This window comes from Symphodus melops, assembly GCF_947650265.1.
Source record: "Symphodus melops genome assembly, chromosome: 2".
NCBI lineage: Eukaryota > Metazoa > Chordata > Actinopteri > Labriformes > Labridae > Symphodus > Symphodus melops.
Window position 1 is genome coordinate 28,150,901 of NC_136692.1, and position 24,114 is coordinate 28,175,014.

General features: G+C 40.0%; 1 long non-coding RNA gene across 1 annotated transcript in view; it reads right to left on the minus strand.

The window, feature by feature from the left end:
* LOC306820679 overlaps positions 1-24,114 on the minus strand; it is a 183,898-nt gene that overhangs the window by 37,246 nt on the left and 122,538 nt on the right. Inside the window, exon 3 of the long non-coding RNA XR_013778691.1 lies at positions 21,429-21,533. This is a non-coding gene — a long non-coding RNA (uncharacterized lncRNA). The remainder of the gene's footprint in view (positions 1-21,428; positions 21,534-24,114) is intronic.

Consider the following 24,114-nt stretch of genomic DNA (forward strand, 5'->3'; position numbering starts at 1 on the left):
ACAACAATCCCCTTTCTACTTTCCTCCAATGTGAGAGCGAGCAAATCCTCCCTGTAGACCGTTAAAGAACTTAAACATGCGCTCAAAATTAAGATCCTAATTTGGGATTAGACGTCACACTCTCACCCCCGTTTATCTGGCACCACTATGTAAATGTGGTTTTCCAAACTTGGTTTAGACTGTAACAAATGCATTTTTGGTGGTTTGTCAACCCTGGCACTCGATAAGACGTTACATTCTTAATTAAAAGGGGATATACCGGAACAATCTGTCAAATGTTTTCCATTTAGAGCCTGGCAAAATTTTGATTAAGTTCATGCGATGGTTTCTGATTTTCTAACGGAGCAGTAAATGACATCCTTAGTGGAGGAAGTGTGACCTCACAGAGGAGGAAATACAGGTTGATACTTTTATCGCTTTAAGTAAACGGTGACGACTTAAAGACGAGCGAGACTCATAAAGCAGTGAGCAGAAAGACAAAGAACACATGTCAACACGAAGACAGACTCTACAATGACAAACACAGCAGAGTCACGCTGCATTCACATCCATGACGGAAAATAAAGGACAGGCAGCATCGTCTCCATTGGACTTCTAAGAACAGACAAACGAGTCCAACAGAACAGCAGAAAGAGAAACGCAAGTACAGCCTGCTGTTGTCAAGATCAATGTATGTTTTCTTTGTGGAAGGAGCGACATAAAGTCACAGACTGTAAATATTAATGGACGCAGTCTGAGTGACGTCATCTGACCTATCTGTGTTTTTTTTTTAAAAACCATGCTGTTAATGCTGCCAGTCATGTGTCTGTTCCAGTCGTAAGCAGACACTCGACGAACTGCAGAATTGATCACTTCCACGTTGCTTTCAGTTTTGAAGACCGGATGTTTCCGTTTGCATAAAATTCCTTGTATGCAATTAAAATTGCATCAAAACCTTGAAGTCCATCGCAGATGAAAACATGGCTGTATGTGATTAAAATGTCTTAGTCACAGCAGCGGTCATGCTCTCTGTGTGGTTCTCCGACGTGCAGACGCAGACTTTACTGTACATCCTTTTTTTTATTTTCTTGAGTATTGCCTGTTTGTAAAGTGAGCTCACTACATGAAGCGTGCGTGTGATGTGTCACGACGGTATGTGCAGGTAGAGGCACGGTGAGTCCTGATGCAGTGTGACGGGCCGTGCTGGTCAGTACGACACGGTATGCATGGACAGTGTGACCGCGCTCTTGTAAGCTCCACGAGCAGAGACGCGCTCAAACGAAGAATCAATACTGGAGACGCTTTTAAAAGACGGACAGAAGACAGAGCGATGCAGAGTTATGGATGAAACAAAGACAAATCAAGTTACGAGCCATGTTCATCCAGAGCTTTTCTTTCAGCTGGTCACAGTGGAAAAATTCAAAAGAAAAGAAAAAAAATATAATATATAACATAGATAAATTTAAAATAAGCCGTTAAAAATGCAACCAATCATGAAAAACTTCTGCTAGTCAGTGAAAAACTTTGGACATGTTGTGTATGTGCATTTAAAGTTTCACTGAGACAGAGAAGAGGAGCAAGACAGGAAAAGTATTAGAGGGAAAAACGTCACTAATAAGCATGAAGAGAGGGGAGAGAGAGAGAGAGTGTGTGTGTGTGTGTGTGTCCATTGCTAATGGATGTTTCTGCTTTGCGTGTGGTTGAATGCGTGTTTGTGTCTCAGTGTTTTCTCTCTCCCTTTTAGAAGCGCACTAATCCTGTTATACAGCAACCAGTGTGTGTGCGTGTACACACACTGGTTGCGTGTGTGTGTGTGAATTATTTTTTGTTTGATCTCTATCTTCTTCTCTCTCGTTGGCTGATGTTTCTCATTCTCCCTCCACTCTTGTGTGTTTTTTTTCTTCACCCCTGACGCTCCCTTCACTTCCTTCTCTCCGCCTTCCTTTTGCATTTTTTTTCTTGCTGTTGATAAATTTTTTATCTTTACTTCCACAGGAAGACTCAGACAAACCAAGTGAGGGATAGGCCCTTGACTCTCAGGCTTTTTTTCACCTTCATGATGTTTTCTGTGGCCAAAAGAAAAGTCTCCAGTTCATGTATTCGTATTGATCCCTGGACCCTCCACTCTCTGCATCCTCTTCTTCTACATGGGATGAAATTTCACGATTGTTCAGGGTATGAAGTGTTTTCTTGGATAGTTTTTTAGTTTTCCTAACTTTGCCGGGTGTAAAAACATTTCAACTAATTTCCAGAGAATTTTGTCAGAGGAAAAGAAAAGGGAGAAGTCTTCTCCTCTTGACTCCATCTGGACACTTTTCTAACACAAACTGGTAAATGTGTGTTTTTGAGATTGAGCTTCATATCAAAGGCTCAAACAAGAGACACGTTTCTTTTTTCAAAGTAAAGCCAGTTTGCAACAAAGCATGTTTAGACTGGGAACCATGATGATGACCTCTTAATCTGATTAAAAACACTCATTTTAAAATGTGTTTTTTTTTTAATTCATTCTTCTAATTGTCTAATTTTTGGTTTCTCATGGGGTCTACATTTTGTCCTGTGTATGTTTGTGTTTTATTCGAGACATGAAGAAAAAGGAGAATTTCACAAGAGTCAGATTTTTGGATCAAACTTAAAAAGAAGATAATTTCATAGAATACAAACTGCAGAGAAGTCTTTGTAAGTGTCGGAGGCAGACGAATCACGATGCATGAAATAAGCCGGATCCTATTTTTAATCAGACAATAAACTCAGCTTACATGGAAGTGAGATTCTATTTCCATCAGATCATCTGAACATTAAAAAAAAAACCATAACGGTTAAAACAGGACACACGACAGATCCTCAGGCGTGTTCAATAATCAGTGATGAAGTTATACTCATACTAAGTGAAATGGGAGTTCGGCACTAATGCACATATACTACTTTCATGTTGTAATGTAAACACAGTGGTATACTGCACACTGTTCAATGTGTTCCTCTCACATACAGCCTATTACAAGACATGCAGGTGCATGTGTTTGTCCTGGAGGCTGTTCCATGGCGTGCTGTCAGACGCAGCTGTAGTGAAGCAGTCGCTCTCACCATGGACGTGATTGGTTGAGGGGGGAAAAGTGGGACTGAAATAAATTTGATGCGTTTCTCTCGTCCTGCTGTTCCTGCCACAGTGAAGGTAAAATGAGACAAACGTTAGCTTTTTGCTGCTTAAAAACATTTCACGTGCCAACGACTCGCAGAAATTAGATCGACTGAAAAAGAGTCGTTCAAAGGTGGAGCCCAAAATTCTGTTTATTTGAAAGACGATTGTAGGGAAATTAATACAGATGCCTTTTTAGACCCACTGCAACACAAACAGAAGGCATTAAAAGTGGTAACTTCACATTGAAATGCACGAAATGTTGCCAATATTTTTGTACAGTTTAGAACATTTTGATATTTGATGGACTTTTTCTCTGATTTGCACATTTCAGCAGCATTTAAGCTTCAGAACTATTTAAAAAGTATCGATCAATTAAATGAATGATTGATTCAAATGAATGAATCAATGTTATTCTATTAAAATGTGCTGTTTTGAAAATAATGAAGGAAAACCTCATTTCAATGTCTGAATGGGTGATTTGTGTAACGGAGGTGTGGTCACAGAAACACCTCAGGGTCGACCGAGGGGACCCCTCGGTGAAATCTTTGATGGGGCCCAGAAATCCTGGAGCCGTGAAGTTGAAGATGATTGTTTTGAAAAAGCTCCAGAAAAGTCTGTTTGTGTCTTTAAACTCTGATCCTGCAAAAAAATATTCGTGGTCGCCCCGGGATGAACCATCATTATTTTCATGACTCCTCTCAGCAGGTTTTGTTTTTCATTAGCATCCTCCATGCCGCTGCTTTCTTTCTGCCTGTATATCAAACACAACGACACACCGGCCGTTTTTTTTTTATTTCAGACGTTTCTCAACTTTCTTCTTTTCACTCTCTGGCCAAAATGTTTGCTGTGAAATTTGCTGAGCATATATTTCCCCCCCCCCCCCACCCCATTTTTTTTTTTCTTCTTTTTTTTTTACAACCCCCCGGCCCTTTACTAATTACTTTTTTACATTGCAGTTTGGGCCCCAGAAGGTTCTCTGAATAACAATATTGTCAGTATGCTGTCCCGTCTGTTCAACACTCCTGTGGGCAGTAATGAAAGCTGAACCATTAAAGGCCACGTGTGGGGCTTTAGTCCTGTCTGTGAGGCACCGCCAGGACTGTAATCTATGCTTTCTTAATGCACATGCTCTGTATTACTGAATATGATGACCACATACCTCAGACTACATGATGACAAAGACAAATCTCCCCCCCCCCCCCATCATCCTCCTCCTCATCTCTTAAGTCACCCTTCACCTCCGTCTCATTAATGACCGGCCAATTAAGCCGCTCGCTGCATTGTTAGTGGGGCGTTCAATAACACACGAGGGTCAGCGGCACTCGAAAAACACAACGCACTGATGGTAATTACACTTTGGGCAAAAGTCACAGAGTTTGCGGGTGCGGCGGGTTTAAATAGCAGCAGGGGGTAACAGCTTTTAAAAAGGCCCACGTCGTCCCGCTCGCCCCGTTATCTTCCTCCCTCACCCATCCTTCCCTCTGTGTGTTCGGGGGTTTCTGATTAAGTAGGGGTTGCCGGTAATGAGCCGTGAGGACTAATTGGGATTGTCAGAAAGGGGGAGACAGCGGGAGACGCAGTGCTTTGGCATTTACGAGAGCAATAAGTCAAATACGAGGAGAAGAGATGAAAGAGGGAGTTAGAGAAATCCCTCAAGATCCACATGAATCGTGAAAGTCTGAAAGTTGTATTAATCTGGAAATAAGAGAGGAGGTAGTTGCTTTGTCTCCCCTGATGATTTCTCCTCATGTTGAGAGTCACTAATAAACTCCAGATTGTGATCAAACTAAAGAAACTCTGACTACACCGAGAATGCTGGAGCCCACAAACTGTAAGCGATCACATGTACGCTATTCACACACGTCGTTGTTTCGACTTTATCAATCAGGCCTTTTTTTTTTTTTTTTTAAAGTCCTCCATCATTCGACAGTTTTTTCTTTAGTGTTATAATAATTGAAGCTCTGCTTATTTTCTGTTTTTTTAAATTAAGTCCATTTCTAAGATGGAAAAAATGGAGGACAACTGAACAGCAACAATCAGAAATGATCCCGGTCCAAAGAGCCTCACTGCAGCCTGAAGAGCATCTTGGTGTTTTTTCCAACCCAACGATTTAAAGGCCTTTTTTTTATTTCCTGACCATCCACAGCGTCTGGACCTTCATTATTGATACTTGTGTTTTTTAGTCTTAAATTGTCCTTCACCTTTTTTCACCTTCTCTTGCCTCTCTACTTCGGAGCTTCTCCTTCATTTAAACATGGACTCACAGTCCTCACATGGACTAAAAAAGAAACCTGATTCTAATTGGGATTCTGATTGATTAATGCAGTTTGGGGTAATTTTCTAAAATGGGATCTTGAAAGTGTGAGACTAAAATGAGTCATGATTCATCTGAAGATAATTGACATTTTCTCAGAGCAGGTGGTGTCATTTTTAAACGAGGTAGAATTATAAATGTCTAAACACGTGAATGTCACTGCCTCTGTCCTCTCTCTTCCACACGACAAAGAAAACAATATGATGAAGGGAAGTTAAAAATGTGCAGCATGGTGTGGAGTGTTTGTGAAGCTGCAGAGACGAGCGGAGGAGAAAACACAGAAACACATTAAGCGATCGAGAAAGAAGTCAAAGTTTACGCAGTTTCAGCATTTAAAAAAAACCTAATCCATAAAGCAGTTAACTTTACTTCATCTGCTAAATGTAAACACACACACACGCACACACACACGCACACACACACACACACACACGCACACACACACACACACACACACACACACACTCGGGGCGCAAAGTGCAGAAGGTAACAAAACCATTAAATCCAGGAGCCCTTCTTGTTTTTTTTCCTCCCCTCCTGTCGGCCTGCTGTTTTTTTTTTTTTTTAATCACTCATTAACGAGTTGGCAGCGCTCCAGAGACAATCATTAAATTAAGGTGCCGGATTTATTTCTTTATTTATTCCTGAAATCTGAAACACACACGAGCACATTCATGACTTTAAAATGAGGATTTGTTTTCGTTTTGTTTCTGTTTGCTGAAATAAAGAATTTCACACTTTACAATAATGTGTCTCAATTAAACAATCAATGAACGCTTTGTCTTTGTCTTGTCGGGTTTCTCTCTGAACAACAAACAAAGAAGCAAATAAGAAAGTGTTCGAGTACTCTCGATATGTAACACACATCTCATTGGAGAAGGAACCTTTGTGACGAGGGGGGCGGAGCACTCGTTTCTTTGACCACAACACGGTCGCTGAAAACCCGATTTATTCTGCATCTCCATGAGCATCAATCTTTGTATTAATCCTTAAATCACAGCAGTGGAGGCAAAACTTCAAGATGTCTTCATTTTAAAAATCCAATGATGTGATGTGTGTGTGTGTGTGTGTGTGTGTGTGTATCATCCGCTCTGCCTTTTTTAGATTGCATAGCTTCATTACAGACATTAGTGCATTAACAAACAAAATCCTCTCAGCGCGCACATTAAAAACATCCCATTGCCACCTCGATGCACAATCAAGGCCATAAAACAATACGTTAGAGCGCTGACTAATTACCAATGTGAAAACTTTCATAATTGAATAGCGGCCCTCATCCAATCCCGCCCGACCGCCGCGTATTAAAAGAGGCCGTTCTCAATTGGAATTTGTCAAAGCAAACAAATGAGATGGTTTACGTGCAGTGATTTGTCTGAAGTCAGGTAATAAGGTGGGAATCAGAAGCACTTTGTTGTTTGGCTGTTTGCTAAATGAAGCTCATTACGGGTGGGGAAAACTCCGAGGAGAGTCGCACTGAATGATAGTGAACTCCAGGTATGAGCGAGCCGACACACTCACAGGCTTCACGTTTAATCATTGAGCTCGACATCGATGCGTACTGTGAACCTGTTTCTACTTTTAAAATGTCACACCGAGTTGAACGCTGGTTTGATCAACACGTCTAGTTGTTCATGGTATTTTCAAAATAAAATAAATTTTAAAAAAGCCGTATGAACAGTTTGGGCTGTGGGAAATAAAATATCATGTTATAAGTGTGTCAAAGTTTCAGAGCGGATCTTGTTGCAATAAAAAAAAAAAAAATCTAAAAGTCAAGATGATAAATCACATTTCTTTGTCGAATGAAGACAAAGAATTTCTTTGATATGCTTTTTAAATTGGCCTCGTGGTTATGTCGCATGCTCCGTGTACAGAGGATGTTGTCCTCGCCGCGGAGACCGTGGGTTTGAATCCCACCTCGGCCCTTTGCTGCCCGTCACCCCCCTCTCTCTCCCGCCAACAGTTCTCCGTCTCTCCTCAGCTGCTCTATCAAACATGAATATCTTGTAAAATTCTTCAGAAATAAAATGTTGGTAGAATAAAACAAAAAAGCAGGTAAATATCATCAAGTGATAAATAATGATGTTAAATGAACCCAAACTTTTTATGTAAAATCTGTGGGCAGCTTCTGAAGCAGTGAGAGTCCTGCCTGTCACGTTCAATCTGACTGTGTTGTGTTACAGAGCTTTAACTGTGAGCCTCGCTGATGACTGCTTTTATTCTTTTTATTATGCAGAAAAAGAGAAAAAAAAAACCAAAACAACAAAGGCATGTGAAGAGAAGACAAGAGGAACATTTTGAGTGAAAAGGTGTCGACGATTTAAACTCCCTCATTTCAAACCGTATTATTATTATTATTCATTCAGTTCATTATTATCCCTGAAAGCTGTGCAGCCTAAAGCTCACGAACGTGTCAACATGTTTGAATGGATTTACAGGATTATCGATCTGCTGCAGCCAGAGAGCATCCCTTCGTGTGAAACTCCGGTTTAAATGTGCTTAATGAATCTCACATATATTAGTCTTTTTATTGCCTTGGCATTGAGCACATGTTTCGTCTCTCGGTGCTTCTCTTCAGTCAAGCTAAATGTCCCCAAATGAAAACGCAGAGCGATGCAGAGAGAGTCGTACAAACAGAAATAAGTCAAACCAGATACGTGACATTTACGACCAGCTGCACAGTTATTAGAAAGTCCAGCTGAGCCGTCAGTGATCGAAGTCGATCAGATGTGTGTCACATGTGGGACAGGCTCTCTTCACAGAAACGCTTTTATTGATCACTGAATGATCCTTAATGACTACCAAACGCTTGTGTTGTCCGCTAACCTCGGTCGTATTTCAGCTCGACAGCACTCAGCGGGCGTTTAGAGCACAAACCTGTGGGAGGGAGCAGGCTCACATGTTGAGTGTTTCCTTTAGAAAATGTTGCTGTGTAACCACAAACATTTCCAGGGTAGAAATTTAAATCGACCAAAACGCAAAACTTTAGACAAGAAGTGACTCAGAGTGCACAGGAGGAAAACAAACTCCCACACACCTTGAACACAACACAGAGATCCTCAAACGTCACATACACAAAGATCAGCTCTTTGCAAAGTGAACATCATGGAGAAAAAAACTTTAAAAAGTCTCATGGCTGTCAACAAACTGAAACATGCATGAAAAAGATCCAGAGACCCAAAGTGGACATAAAGTCATTTATCCTAATTCACCATGTTTTCTCCCCAAAACCAGTTTTTAAAGTCTTTTTTTGAGTTCATGACATTTTTAACTGAAGATATAAAAAAAGATAATTTTTTCCAAGTAAGTGAAGGACAGACATGAAGTTATCACATATTTGTTTCGCTGACTTAAAAAAAAATCAAGGTTCAGAAAAATAAGCAAAATGTTCTTGCTGATGCACGTCCTTTTTTATTGTTTGGGTTTTAGTCAAACGAGCCACAGGTCGGTCAGCATGGTCACTTTGATCAAATGTCTTCAGTGGCCGTCCGTCTTCGTGAACTAGAGTCAAAGCAACATTACATGTAGCCACCGACGCTGGTCTGTAAGGTTGACAGGTTTATTTAGCTCATTCATTTCATCGAGACAAACAGCATGCATTTAACTATTTAAAAAAAGGAAGAAACAATTAAATCTAATATAACATGCCACTGACAAAGAATAAAAACAGCCCTTCAATGTTTGAACTTTTGGACGTTATGTTTCCAGTCAGACGATATTCCTCTTTTGCACAGGAGACTAAAACAAGACTCTGATGCACACACACGCACACACACACACACACGCACACACACACACACACACACACAGCATCTCTTTGGTTTCTTATTCTACTCTGTAGTTTTTAAAAGCACACAGTTTAAAAAAGAAAAAAAAGAAATACATTTTTTGAATTTAAAGAAAATCCTTTTGTGACGCTCACACATTCTCCAGTCGCCTGTTAAACCAGAGCTCGATCCTCATTGATAACTAAATCCTGCAATCCTTTAAGCATTACTCCTTTCTTTGTTCGGCTAGATTTACGTTTATTACGACTATTGAACGGGTGAGCGGCTCTTTGTTCGCTTCGCGGCGCTCGTTATTCGCGGTCGAGAAGTCAGCAGGGAGCGCGGTGAAGAGGCTGTAATCATGCGACAAGTCGAACATGCAAGATGCAGAATATTTGGTGTTTGAAATATAAAGTTCAGTCCAGGAAAACGTTTGTCTGGTGAGATGTCATCAGTGCATCAAGCAGCTGTGATTCACAAACGCAGCGTGGACACCATCGAACTGTTTGACTCATGTTCATTTCATTTGACTTTAATAATGTTTTGTTCTCTGTTCTCAGAGGAAATTCAATGTTTTTATGATCCTATTCACAAATCTGACAAGAAAAGGTTTCGTCCTTCTTCTCAGGGCAGCCGAGCAGATGTGTGTCAGGAGCGAAACCCACTCAAAGTTTAATTGGATTGAACTCCTGTTCAACTAAGAACAACGTCAGAACTCAAACAAATATTTGAACTGAGGAGGAAATCAAGTCACAGACGTTTAACTGCAAAACACACACACACACACACACACACACACATTTAATATCAACCTTTGATGAATCACGGAGGCAGTCTTTGCATGAACACAAGAAGGCAGTGTGCTGCATAGCCATGTTCAGACTGCACAGAGCATAAATGATATTTACTCCAGCACATAAATGTGTTCACTTATATCATTTTGCAAAGTCTGAAAAGGGCAACAAAGAGAAGGTAAAAGAAAGAGCTACTCAACAGAATACAGGTGACAGTGGAAAAAAACCCACCATGAAGAAAAAAAAGTCAAGGAGGCACCGGAGAGAGAGGAATCAAATGTGAGAGAGAAAGAAAAAACATGCAGGGACTAAAATAACGGGAAAGAAATGGATGAAGATGAGCTGTGAAAGGAAGAGGGAAGCAAAACGAGGAAAAGTTCGACAAAGACAAAAACAGGGAGGTGGATAGAGGAGAGACAGACGGTTTGTGATGAGAGGAAGAAAAAGAAGGGGAAGAAAAGAAAAGTGAAAGGAGGCCAGAAAAGCGTGAAAATCAGACACATAAAGAGGACAAGAAAAAAGGCATGATGAGTGCAGTCGAACCGGAGGAAGGTAGCGAGGACGTCAAAAAGGAAAGGTGTGAGGGGATGGAGGAGACTTCAGGAGCGAAACAGAGGAGATGAACAAAAAGAGGAAGTTATTACGGCTCAGCGGGAGCCAGATGAAAGCGCGGTGATGGCTCGGGCAGATGGAGCCTCTCTCTCCCAAATGAACAAGAGAGCCTGATGAGGAATGTAAAGTGAACCTCGTCTCAGACTGCACGCTGCCGACCGTCTTATTCATTCCTGTCGAGCAGCATGTCGAGCAAATTCCCAACAAGTCCTCGACAAAACGGGTCGTTTGTTCGATCGTTAGTCTCCTTGAGATGACACACGGGGTCTCCCAAACTCACCCGCAGGGGCCCATTCTACATATTAAACTTAAATGGGTGCGATCGGGAAAAAGTAAGAGCTTCAATTCAAGATGAAGGCCAGATAAAAAAAAATAAATGTTGCTTTCACCAACAAGCTGCAGAGTTGACGAATGTAATGCACGGTGACGTTGTTAAGTTTCTGTAGCTATGGGTTGCTAAGCTACGAGGCGATCTATGTCACTGGGCGGCGTCTTGTTTTTATCCTTAAAGTCAGCTTGAGCCGCACCCGAACCACGGTCGGATGCTCCTTCCTTTTCAACTCAACAATAACACGAGGGCTTGTTATCATTCATGATAAAATCATTAGCGTCCAGCTGGGCTTCGTGATGTCCATGCACTTTGTAATAAGCGACAAGCATTTTGTAAACCCCTGAAACTACAACGCTCCAACGCTTTCCGTTACAGCACGAAACAAACGGAGACATGGTCCAAATGTTTGTCTTCATTTCATCCACTTTTAGTCGTCTCGTTTTGCAGAAGGATCTGTTCTCCTCAGGTAAAAAAAAAACAACAAAAAGTGTGTACTCAAGGCACATGTTCAAACATTTTCTGAAGCTTTCCAACAGGATGTTTCTAGAAACCATGACATCGAAAAAATACGGAGGAGGAAAATAGAGATATAAATAAAGAGGAGAAGGAAAGAAGAGGATTGTTTTGTTTTTTTTCTGAGCCGAGCTCATTAATTACTGGCTGCAGATTATTTTCTTTGGTTTCTCGCTAACGAGGCGTTTCTTTTTGGTGAAGTGCGAGGCGGACCAGCTTGCTGCACGAGTGACCTGAGTAAAGGAGCTGAGATGTTTGAGAACGATGGGAGAAGTAAACAGCACTGAACGCTTCTTTTAAATCACATTTCAGTGTAATTACATGATGAAACCATAAGCAGGGCTTTCTCTTCACATTGATCACTTTTAACAGGCTGTTCTGTTTCATCTAAAGATCCTTTCCATTATATCTGGAACGCCACAGCATTGTAGCTAAAGTACATTCATGAGGCCTGTTCAGTGACGGGCCTTTAAAGTGTCTGCCATCATCAACACGCCCTGAGCGTACGTGCCTTATTTATCTCGTTATAAAATCTGCCCTGAGTTTTACGTTGTCCCGGGATCGAAACATGAGGAGACGCTCGTCTCTTCAGGTAACATAAATGTATATTCTCATGATCAGGCAACCACTGAAAACAACAGATCGAAGTTCAACTGATGAGAAAATCCTTCCCTCATCATTCTGAGAAAATCATCTCTTTATTCAGATTTTTTTTTTTTTTTTTTGGGAGAGGTGATGAGGATGGTTCGTGTTAAGTTTGTTAGATTTTAATTGGCTGATTGAAATCCAAGAACGTTTAGTTTGTGTTTCAATAATTCAACTGTATGAGCGCTCATGTAAATGACCAAACGTTCGTTCACTCATGATCTCGAGAAGAGAAGGGTAATGAGTAGATATCGAAAGAGTTTAAGACATGTATGGATGCATGTCTGAGGAATTAAAGAAATATATTTATACTGAAGTTAAAGAAACAATTTTTTAAATCTGACCCTGCTGCCCAAAGAGTCATTTATGAGAGTCCTGACTGAAACCTGCATCTTCATCCCTCACACACTCCGACTGCAGGAGGACACATTCAATACCTCGTCATATTCACGTGTGTGAGATTTAGATTTTAGATTTTGAACCACATTTGCGAAACACATTTCATTCCTCCTTATTTTTCAGGACTCATTTTTTTTTTTTTGCAAACACAAACTTGAACCGAGTGACACATCAGCCAGAACACGCTGGATACGATTTCTGGGTGAAACAGAAAACAAAACATATTTCAGGTATTAAAATAAAAAAAGAGGCCAGATGTTCGACCCCTCATTGGATCATTTGGGGTTTTTTAAAAAAAAAAAGCTGCAGACGTTTGGCTGAATAATAATTGTGTTCTGAATCTTCTTTAATTTGAGTTTTTGTCTGGCTGTTGTCCTTCAGTCTGGTTTGGATTTCTTTGTGCACCCTTTTTTTTTTTTTTTGTAGACAAACTCATTTTACAGGATGTCTTAACCATCTCCATTTATGATGCAGCCGTTTTATTCAGAGCAGCCACTGAAGAAAACTCCTTTGTGTTGAATGAGAAAAGCAGTATTTGTGACGTGCAGACAGGAGAAATGGACATGTTTCTCCTTGTGATACAAATACAGATTTAAAACTGAAAAACATTTTTTTTTCTTTCCAGAAAGCTGAATGTCAGAGCAAGGACAACAATTTAGGACAGACATATTAAAAACATCATCATCATCACTCGGGCGATGGGAACTTTCCAACTTAAAATATCTGCTCAATGAATTTACCGGAATCAATTTAGCTCACAGAGTGAAGGACACGACGAACATCCGATTATTTTTACATCACCAGCTTTGTGCAGCAAGATCTCATTTAGGACCGGAATACACACACACACACACACACACACACACACACACACTCGCAGTAAAAGATCCTCACCTCCGTCACGACTCAGACCTTTCAGACTTCTCAAAGATTCCTGTTTCTTTCATTACTCTTTACGCTACATATTCATTGAAGTGCGTCGTGGCAGACTGACTCCCGTCCGACCCAGCCTGATAGTAAAAAGGCTTTTTTTGGCCTTGAACGTCAGGACGTTTGTTCTGATTGCTCACAGTCTGGGCCTCGGTGTTAACCCTGCTGCAGCCTGGACTTCAGTATCTGCAGTGAAAACAAGCAGAGCCCCTCTCAAACAGCCTCGGGCAGAATGTGAGCTTGAACCTGGGAAGTCAGCACTCTCAATGGTCCCTGATTTAATCTAATAAGTCGATAATTAAGCAGTGAACCGACTCACAGAGCCAAAAGGTAAGATGGAAAACACAACACTCACCGCCTCCAAACTTTCTTCTTCCGTCTTCTTCAAACACCCGTCTTTGTTGTTCTTGTTTTTCTCTCAGTTTATTGCTGACAAAGCAACCTGAATCTCTCATTTAATAACATTGCTCCTTCTGTGTAAATACATGACAAGATGAGAATTAAAATTACCTCAATGTTGCAGCCCATAAACGACACTGTTTCCTCCTCAGACACCCAGAACAAATATTTGACCAAATGTCTGGGCGGTGGGCTCGAAACTCCACATAAGCCTTCACGCCATTACTTATTCAGGAAGTTTATTGGTGTGTTAATAATTGATCACCTAATTAAGGGGGGAAGTTGGGGAGATATGGGGCTGAATGCCTCTTTACCAGTGGGCTTTTGGTAAGTGCATGGTTTGGTGGAGCGCGACAGAGAGGCGCCAACCCGAGTAACTTCTGACCAGCGCGTGAAAATTCATTTTGGTCTGAACTGACCCGAGCAGGGAGCGCGCCGAAGAGGAAAAGATGCACAAACAACAACAAGCAGGTGAGGCTCTTTACACTCTTAGACTCACATTCATTCAAACATCTTTTTTCTATCTACTTTAATCACGGTGCGAGACGCCTGTGCAGCTTCATCCTGACGTTTAACGGGAAGTGTTTGGTGCTATCGCTGTTATCGTCACCTTCACTGTCTTTGTATCCCGATCTTTTGAGTCGTACTCTGAACAGGGACGTGAAACTGCAGAGAAAAGCTTCTACACCTGAAGCCGAGTAAAGTCATTCAAAATCATGTAATTACTGTAAAATACAGCTACTGTAAGAAATAAGGGATTTTCTTCATTTTGACTATTTTACACATTTTAGTGTAAAATAAAACGTTTCTTTTTATTTATTTTTTTTGTAAAGAAATTCATACAAACTTTCTAATTTTATAGGAAACACAAGTCAAACCTTCAATCAGATGTGTCCAACTGTATTTATTTATCTACCACATCTCCTCCTGTGTGTTTAAAAAGAAATTATGACCATCAACGTTTTCATGTTGCAGCCAAGAGACAAACAAGGATCCAAAGACTCAAAGTCAAAGTGAGGGTTTGTTTTTTCTTCTCTGAGTCAAAAGCTTCATGATGCCATCCCCATCCTTCAGATTATTTACTGAACAACAAAAGTACAGTGAATGTATTCATCACATCTGCATGCTTGTTGGCTTCTTTAAAGCAGCCTTCCCGTCGCTCTTCCTGCTGCACTCTTTTCTTTTTTTTTTTTCTCAGAGAGATGATTTCACTATCCGAGCCAGCGGGTTCTCCTGCAGAGGCCTTTTAAGAAAGCCGTCTAATGCCAACCATTCATCATCTTGTTGGAAAACACACGCCAAGCCAGCAGATAAAAGTGGCATTCATCATTCCATTTATCGTACGTGCACATAAATATCAGCCATTTGGACCGCACATTTCACCCCGCACGGCTTACAGTAGAAGCAATTTTAGAACCAGAGGCTCCAGTGAGACTGGGATCAGTGTTTCACGTCGGGCTTCACCCAGGGGTGTCTTATACACGCATCATCTCCAGTCTTTCCTGGTGTGTGTGTGTATTTATTGTTTTTTAGTAAACACGCACCCTCGCCCGGGGGCTGCACATCATCTTTTGAAGCTAAATAAGTTCACTTCATTCTCAATGAATCTTTTTATTGTGTGGAAATGTTCCAGACGTCGCAGGCCTTGAAATAATAATAATAAAAAAAAAAAAACAAACAAACAATTGCAGTGCTTAAATTTATTTAAAATGTGACAGATTTCCTGTGGTTTGTAATATATATTCAATTAAGTATTTCCATTTCATAAACAGCAAGGAACCGGAGGAGGAGAGATCTCTGAAGGATAATTTAAAAGGTTTAAAACAAAACACAACATCAGGAGATCTGATAAAACAACATGTAGTATTTTATATGAAGTTATTAATAATTTGATAATCACCTTTTACTTCAGGATTAAATAGAATCTGTAAATATTGAAGTGCGATCACAGAGATCTTTATGTTAAGGACACAAAAAAACTCATTTAAACAGAACAAAAAGGGCTGACGTTTAAAATCCCAGCACCAATAACACGGTGAGGACAGTGATGATGATGAAACAAATAAAAACATGTGAACTCCTCCACTGGCACCCTCAAACCTCACAACCAATCATTGGTCCTGGGGGGGACGGGTCCTTCTCCACCCCCCGTTAAGCGTCTGTGAGGACTTTAAAGCTATATAAAATAATTATTAAAACAATACTGTAAAGAGAATGATGTCAAAGTGGACTTGATCTTGATCTCATGTGGTCCTGGTTTCTCTCCTGTAAAATCAGGCCTGTGTTTTGTTCTTCTTAAAGATCCTGTGATTGTAAGCATGAAGTAAATCTAAGTGATTGAAAGGAAAAAAAAAAAAGATAGACATTGAAGAAAATGAACATTTAATTATCAGATAGAAAATAATTCAATGATTTTCTGTTTTCTTTGTAAAATGAAGTCCTGAGGTTTTGTCCTTACTGAGAAAAAAAAATCACTGGGTGTTTTTAATAATAATAATGGAAAATTAAAAGTTTTAAAACTTTAGAACATCATGTTTTAAATTAAAACAGTCATTTTAAATCAACTCAGGAATGTAACGTACAAATAAAGAGAGGCTCTCTGAAGAAACAAAACTGCAGAGTGAAGGAAGTTCACATCTGCATTTAATCAGATTCATGTCACGTTCAGAGTGATGGTGTACCTGTCTTCTCTTTCAACGTGTGTGTGTGTGTGTGTGTGTGTGTGTGTAGAGGTGTGTGTGTGTGTTACATGAGAGATTTCACTTCAAAGTGACTTACGACGCCGGGCCTCAGAGGAAAAGGCCCTTATTGGACCTGAAGTAAATCTGCAGGTCTAGTTTGAGTCACATCTGTGATGATGAAGGGAAAATATAAGAACATGATGCGTAAATATTTATTAACTCTTGAAAAAAAAAAAATCAAATTCGAATGTTTGAATCAATTGTTCCTTTTTTTAACACGTTAATATAACACACAGTATTTATTTTATGAAGGACACGCTAACCACATTTAAAAATAGTTAAAAATCATACAATTAAAACACCTGTTTTGAAACCAAAACTCCAATTCTATACAACCAATATTGTCTATTTTCTTGTTTTAATGACCTAAAAGTCAAGCACAAATATCAAATTGTCTAAATTATACTCTGTAAGTGTGAAGACGAGTGTGGGGGGGTCAGAGGTGTGTCGCCGGAGGAGAGCGGGGGATTCAGAAGCATAAGAGCTGTTTGTTTTGGTTTCATGCCAGAGCTCAAGGTGAGAAATCTACTGGGTTTAAAAGTCACATATTCTCCCTTTAAATCATTTTTGTTATTTCTTATTTGCCCAAATGTATTTTAACGTGTGACACAGGACAACAAATGTATACATTTAGTTTCACTTGTTTCGTTTGTTTCCACTTGCACTGAGCTCAAAGGGAAGCGGGCCATCTCGCAGCCAGAAGCAGCTCCGAGCCGTATTTAAAAAGCATTACTGTAGAATACAGTGCAGTAATAGGCATGCTGGGATGTCTGTATTTAAGTGTCACACTGCTGGCAGAAGTTCACAGTCAGGGGTGCAGGGTGGTAAACTTTTATAACAACAAAAGATGCCAAGTAAGAATGTAAAACAACAGGCCCTGATCACGGCTCATTACTTCTGCAGCCTGTGTGCTGATTTAGACCGTCCAACTAAAGTCTCAGCGGGCAGCGAGATGAGAATCCGGCAGAGAGAGGACGGACACAGACCTGCACTGCATCGGCACATTTAAAGATCATAAAACAGTGATCGAAAAGTCCTGAATGAGCTTTTGTTTCAACGACATAAAAATGTTTTATCGGGAACTTTTCACTCAGGTGCTGTTTCTTATATTCACCTGAACATATCAGGGAAAAGAACTACGCTACCCACAATCCTGGACTGTCACTGCATCATCTCCGATCAAAAAAAACAACAAAAAAACCCCCCTTTACTTATTCCATGAACTATGGTTGTCGGCTGCTATCTAAGCAATTTTTGTAACTTTAACAAGCCAAATAATTGCAGAAACAAAGAAGAAGAAGTAGACATACCTTGTTTCCATGAAAGAACAGGAAAAAGATCAAGCTGCATTGATGCCTGCTCAATGGCACACCTGCACCTCTCCAGCTACCAAACATTGGTCCGACCAGGACTTGAACCATCAACCCTCCACTCTCTCACAAACTACAGCATATGACAACATTATTACAACACAATATTAACACTTCAGTAAAGAAGTGCACTAAACCAGTGTTTGTTTGGTCTCGTTAAAATTGCAATGGATTATGGGATCTGTAGTCCTTTCGCTCCTGGAAGAAAAGGATGTCCACAGTTTTGTAGGTTTTATCAGAGCTGCAGAAAAAGTGGGCAATTACTATTAATCTATAGCTGTAATATTATTTTTATTTATTAATAGTGCTCTAAACTGAAGATGATATCGTGTTTGTTGTTGTTACTGAGCAGTGTCCAAAACAAAATGTTTCAAGCAGTTCTCTGCATTGACAGACAGCTGTCAACAATAAGCCCATGACTTTGCAGTTGTAATTAAATTATGGTCGAATGTAATCAAACTGCATCCATCATAGTGTGTCATACTCAGTGTGGACACACCTGACATAACTATTACACAAAAGGCCACGCTGGGCTGATTTATGGGGAAATTGATGTATTCATATCACCATAACCAATTAGGCATGACAGTACACTGATTACTTGATTTGATCCAGAAAAATTAATGATGCATTGTATTAATCAAAAAGAAATAAGGATGGATGAGTGTACAGTTTATAGTCCTCAAAAAAGCCTGCCGAGAACTAGGACAGCCCGAAATCAATCAATCAACACAAACTGAATAGGTTAATTATCCAATATGTTTGATGAATTATTTGAATTTAAGAAGAGAATGAGAGACGGAGAGGAACGATGACAAATATGAGCTCTTCAAAATGAGCAGCAACAGATCAATCAATACTCATTGTACCGGTTAAAGGTGGCACTAATTGCCCAGAAGTGACTGATGGAAGATGTTAAAGAACATGGCAGCCAGATGAGAAGAGGAGACAAAAATCACTAAACATAGTCAAGAAAAAAATATTTATTTAATTTTAATATTTAAAATGATTTTAAAAAATGATTACATTAATATATTTAGGACCTGCTTATAGTACATCTGCTTCTACAACACTGATTGAACTCCTTATTTGTCCTGTCATTTCCCACATGTGTGAGCAGCCTGGAAATTAAAGGTCCCATATTATTATGTAGTATTATGTTATTTTTCTGGTTTTATATGCTCTTTAGTGTGTTTTCTAGGTGTCTTGTGCATGTTTAGACACATCTATGTGCACAAATTCAAAGTCCGCAGGAACCCGTCATCTCCCCGAATTAAATTTGTCAGTGTGACATCTCGTCACTGTGATATCACTGATCCAAGCCCATCGGCACGTTGTAGCAAGACCAAGCCCGCTGTGCACGCCCATGTGACATCCGTGCTGAGCGACCAATTACAACAGAGCGGAACGTCCGACCAATCAGATCAGACTCGGGCGGCGTGGGAACCCTGATCGTGCTGGAGTCAGAGCATTGCAAACACAGGCACGAAACAAAACAGAAACTTTTTTTTCGAACATTAGCGATTGTTAACATACTTTAGTAGACACATAAATTTGATATATAAACCTTTAAAGGAACGATGTTTTAAAACCACCACAGACCTCAAAAACACCAGAACACCCCTGAAAACAGAACCCGCCCAAGATGGAGGTCGTTTGAACTTTATTACCATTGTCTTGTTTTGTTGCTGTTATACTCTTTCAGTAGAGTAGAGCTTATTATCTAGCATGTCTTTGGTTTGGGTAAAGCAAAAAGAAGTAATTTAAGATAAGGAAACAACAACTCAACGGACGATTTGAACTCTGGCACTTTTGTGTCTGTAGGTACTGTGCTGTTTGACTTATCATGTGCTTCAAAACTCCACCTCTGGTGGTCATTTTTCCTTCTCCTACCTCACTCTAAGAAGTCCCTTTTTGACTCCGCTTGGTGTGTCTCATGCTAACGCTTTAGGATACCTTGTGTCTGTAGTAGACAAAGTATCAGTGAATGATCTGCCCAAATATCACACAGTCAACTCCAGCAGGTGCATTAATCAGTTTCCTCACGTTTTGTATGAAAACACTGGACATGGGGAAAAGTCTCCTCTGATTGGTCTGGTTTTTTTTGTTGATTTTTTTGAAAGGCGAGGGTAAGCTTCTGAGCTTTTTGACACCATTTACAGGAATGTGTCTTTACAGCTTGTGTCGACTATAAACTTGATGAAAAACTAATTCCTCTCTCTGTGTCATGCCTGGCAGACAGTTGGCTGCATTGATTGGTGGCGAACTCTGAGCAGCAGCTGGCAGACAGCGAACTTCTCAAAGCAGACCACAGCAGCTGCTCTGATGACTGATGACATGCTCCTACAACACCACTCTGATCTGGAATCCTTTCTCAGGAACCTCCAAACCTTTCTGCTCTCCCCAGTGATCAAGAACTTTTCATCTGATTCTTAGTAGCAACTTTAGGACAGTCAAAAAGACGTGCAAGCAGATGGAAGGTTTGATGGACCAATTGATTGATGGCTATGAACTTTTTGGTGCCGATTGAACGCCCGGCTGACTGAGTGAAAGGTCAGGGAGAGATGAGAGATGATAATGATTTTTTAATGACGGTTCTGAAAGGGAACCACATTTGCTTCTCATGTAGAGTGCTTTGAGGGAGAGAAAGAGTTGTGCAGAAAGAGAAAGCACGCTTGACAAGACATGTGTCTGACAAGCTCAACGTGCCCGGCCCTTACACTCAGCAGATGAACAGGATGACCTTACACGGCTCTTCCCCTCTGTTTTGTTTACTTATCAGCTCTGATATGGTGAGATCTTGGAACATACAGGTTATCCAACCATTTGATGGAACATCTTTTTCTTTGCTTATATATTTTACTTTTAAAGTTGGCGTTGAAAGCACAGCAGTGAGCTCAGATGTAAACACGAAAAGGTCAGTTTTCAAAGACTTTAAAGAATGTTTCTCAGCAGGTTTTCTGTTCTGCAGACACAAAATGAGAGGAGGCGTCTAATTATTTACAGTGAGGGAGAGTGGTAGACATCTACGTTGGCTGGGAAGTCTTCAAGAAATGAGCATGGTCTGTACAATGAAAGAGAAAAGTTCCATGATCTGCACATCTGCTGACTTATGATTCTCGATGATGCCTGTCAATGTTATCAGCAATGATAAGAATCAAGTCACTGAGTCAAACTTTGAATGCATTGTTGTTCAGTAGCGTTGCTGTGTGACGCAGAAGAAACAGGAGACATTGTATGATACGACAGGTTGTAAACAAACTCCTTGGAAAGAAAGAAACCAAACTCAAAATAAAATTCTAAACTAAATCGTCCGCGAAGCTGTTCAAAAGGGATAAATGGCATGGACGTCTTGTGTTTAGTATGGTAATAAATACAACGAACAGGAAGTATCATGAACATTCAAATGTACTTCTCAGTGTTTGTGAAATTTAGTGATACAGCTGTATCCAACCTTCACAGCCAATGTGTGAACCCGTGTTTGTGTTTGTGCTAGCATACCTCTGGTCTGGTAGATTTCTGTGAATCCAGTGGAGTCGTCCAATGGTTGGAGTGCTTTGGCTCTATGTCATCACGGTGGGGGTCAGCGTGCCGACGTTGAAAAATCTATGAAGAAAAAACAGCGACAGTTTGATTTCCTTCACACTCTACAATCCGACATCAGGGGAGGAAAGAGACGTATGTGATGTTTTAGGAGTGGCAAAAGGTTTTGACTTGTGCAAACGTTATTGAGTGTCTTCATTCACACCTACTGGAAAAACACAAATGTGACCGTACGATGACAGAAGAGGTGAAGTTCTGTTTAGTTCATTTAATACAATTGTGTTGAATGCTTAAGGACTTTTTTTTGCACTAGCAGCACCAACGACCTCAGATTCAAAATGCTTCTCCTCAGGCTTGTTAGTGTAAGAGGTTACTTAAACACACAGTGTGGAAAATTCCACCACCAGGAGGCTTTCAATCAATGCAGGAACAACAGTTTGTGATTCTCTCTGCACCGAGGAAACACTTAAAAAAGAAATGTTCAAACACAATGAGTTTTCTTTCCTGGTTAAATAAATGTTAAAGAAAAGAAATTCCAAAAAAAATATAGTTTCCCATCGTCGAGACGAATGGGAGAAACCGATCTGAGGAGGAGAATGTTTACTGACGTCGTTTGGAAATATTTGAGGTAATGTAAGTACTCGACAACTGAAAATATGTCTGCTTTAATTATTTTAGAGATCTCAATGTAAAAATTGAATTAAAATTCTACATATTGTACGTTTAAGTTAACTTCTTTTGGACAGTTAGGTTTGTTTAAAAAAAAAATCTCAGTATGCTGTTTTATGCATTAAAAGATAGATAGATAGATAGATAGATACTTAATTGATCCCGAGGGAAATTCAAGTAAAACAAAGTAAAGGAGCCATGTTGTCGTCATCATAGCGGCAACTCCAGATCTTGAAATTGTTTCCTGGAAAAGACGAGTCACGGTGTTTTCTTTGTTGCCATTGTTGTTGACAAAGTTGATTCCACTAATTGTTAAAAACACAGGTGTGGAAAATATTGAAGCATTTATTTTGTGTTTTTTTTCTTATTGTTGCTTAGAGATAATTAAATGTCTAATAATGTCATGACTCATACCGAATACGATGTCCTCACATGAATTCCTCAGATGAAATACCTGATTTTATTTTAAATGGCTGCATGCTCTTTTGTCTAGCACCCCCAGTAGGACAAGCAGTACATATCAGAGCTTTAATAACATCGCTTTAATGGGTTGCATGAAATGTGTTGCTGGGAGTTGTCACAAAGAGCAGACTACATTTTATTCCAAAGATAAGCAACACTATTATAATAAAGACACTCCACCATGCCCCCTTCGACTGTGAAAATGTGTCAGCGTGGAGCTCCTGGATTTAATTTCATGCTTTGCAGCTGATACAACAAAACATTTGCACATTTTCCTTATTTGTAATTCAAACAGGCAGTAAAAAAAAAGGAGGAAAATCGACAACAAACCCATGTTATATTCATCAAGGTGAGCATGTGCTCGGAATTCTGGGATAGATTTATAAAATGTGCAGGTAATAAAGGAGCGCTTGTAGAAATCAAGACTCATGTTTGTCCCTCTCTGCTGTTTCAAGCAGCGAGAGAACACTTCACATTCAGAGGAATACTTCAGTTTTAATGGAGTGTTAATGGTGAAGAGGATCGGTTGTACATTAGTGAATTATGTGGTTAGTGATTATTCCACAACAGTACACAACAGACAATATACACCATGCATACTACAGTTAGTATGCAGAGGGACTAAGCAGTGTGCCGAGTGAGTTTTTATGCCGACATGAGTGCACAACGCTTCATTAGAGCTGCAGGGTTTAATAGAGGACAATAAATCACAACATTAACATATACATAGTTTTGCATATAAAGATTAAACACAAACAATCACATGGAGGCTATTACATGATATTTGGTGCAAAGTTTCCTCACAGTCAGACAGACCATTTTATCCATAAATGTAATATCGCTACATGAAATTTAGATTTTAATATCAAATACTGGGTTTTGTTTTCCTATTCCAGTCTGCTATTAGATTTACTCTCCCAAAGCATTTGATTAAGTCTCGGGGTTTTCAAAGAGAAGTAGTGTTGTTGTACTGTAGGCTGTCTGGCTAACTGGCTTTTAATTTAGGAAACAATCGATTAACATACTTAACAACAACACCATATCCATCATGTTAGCCTTGACTGCATTAGCATGCTGAAAGTCTTTATTCCTTCCTTTCTTAACAGTTTGCATGAAACACTGACTGAACACACACGGCTCGGTGGTCTAAGTGTGTAATTGAAGGTGACACTAACATGAGCGACTGGCACATCACCAGCTTTTTTACAGCTCCTTCATTTAGCAGCTAATGGCAGAAACACACACAAATAAAAGGGATCACTTGTGGAGGGCATTACATTGTACACACAGGCCACTGAACACACAGCTGTCATTGTGACAAAGGAAGAGAGAGAGAGAGAGAGCTTGCAATATTTGGACTATGTATCTTCTCTGCTTATGGGGACATTGCAGGTCAAGGACAAGGGACCCTTTCAAGTCAAGGAAGCAGCAGGGACATCCAGTATGTGGAATTGTAAACAGACAAAATGTATAAGGTATGGCTCACAAAAAGACAGAATCCACAATCCACACA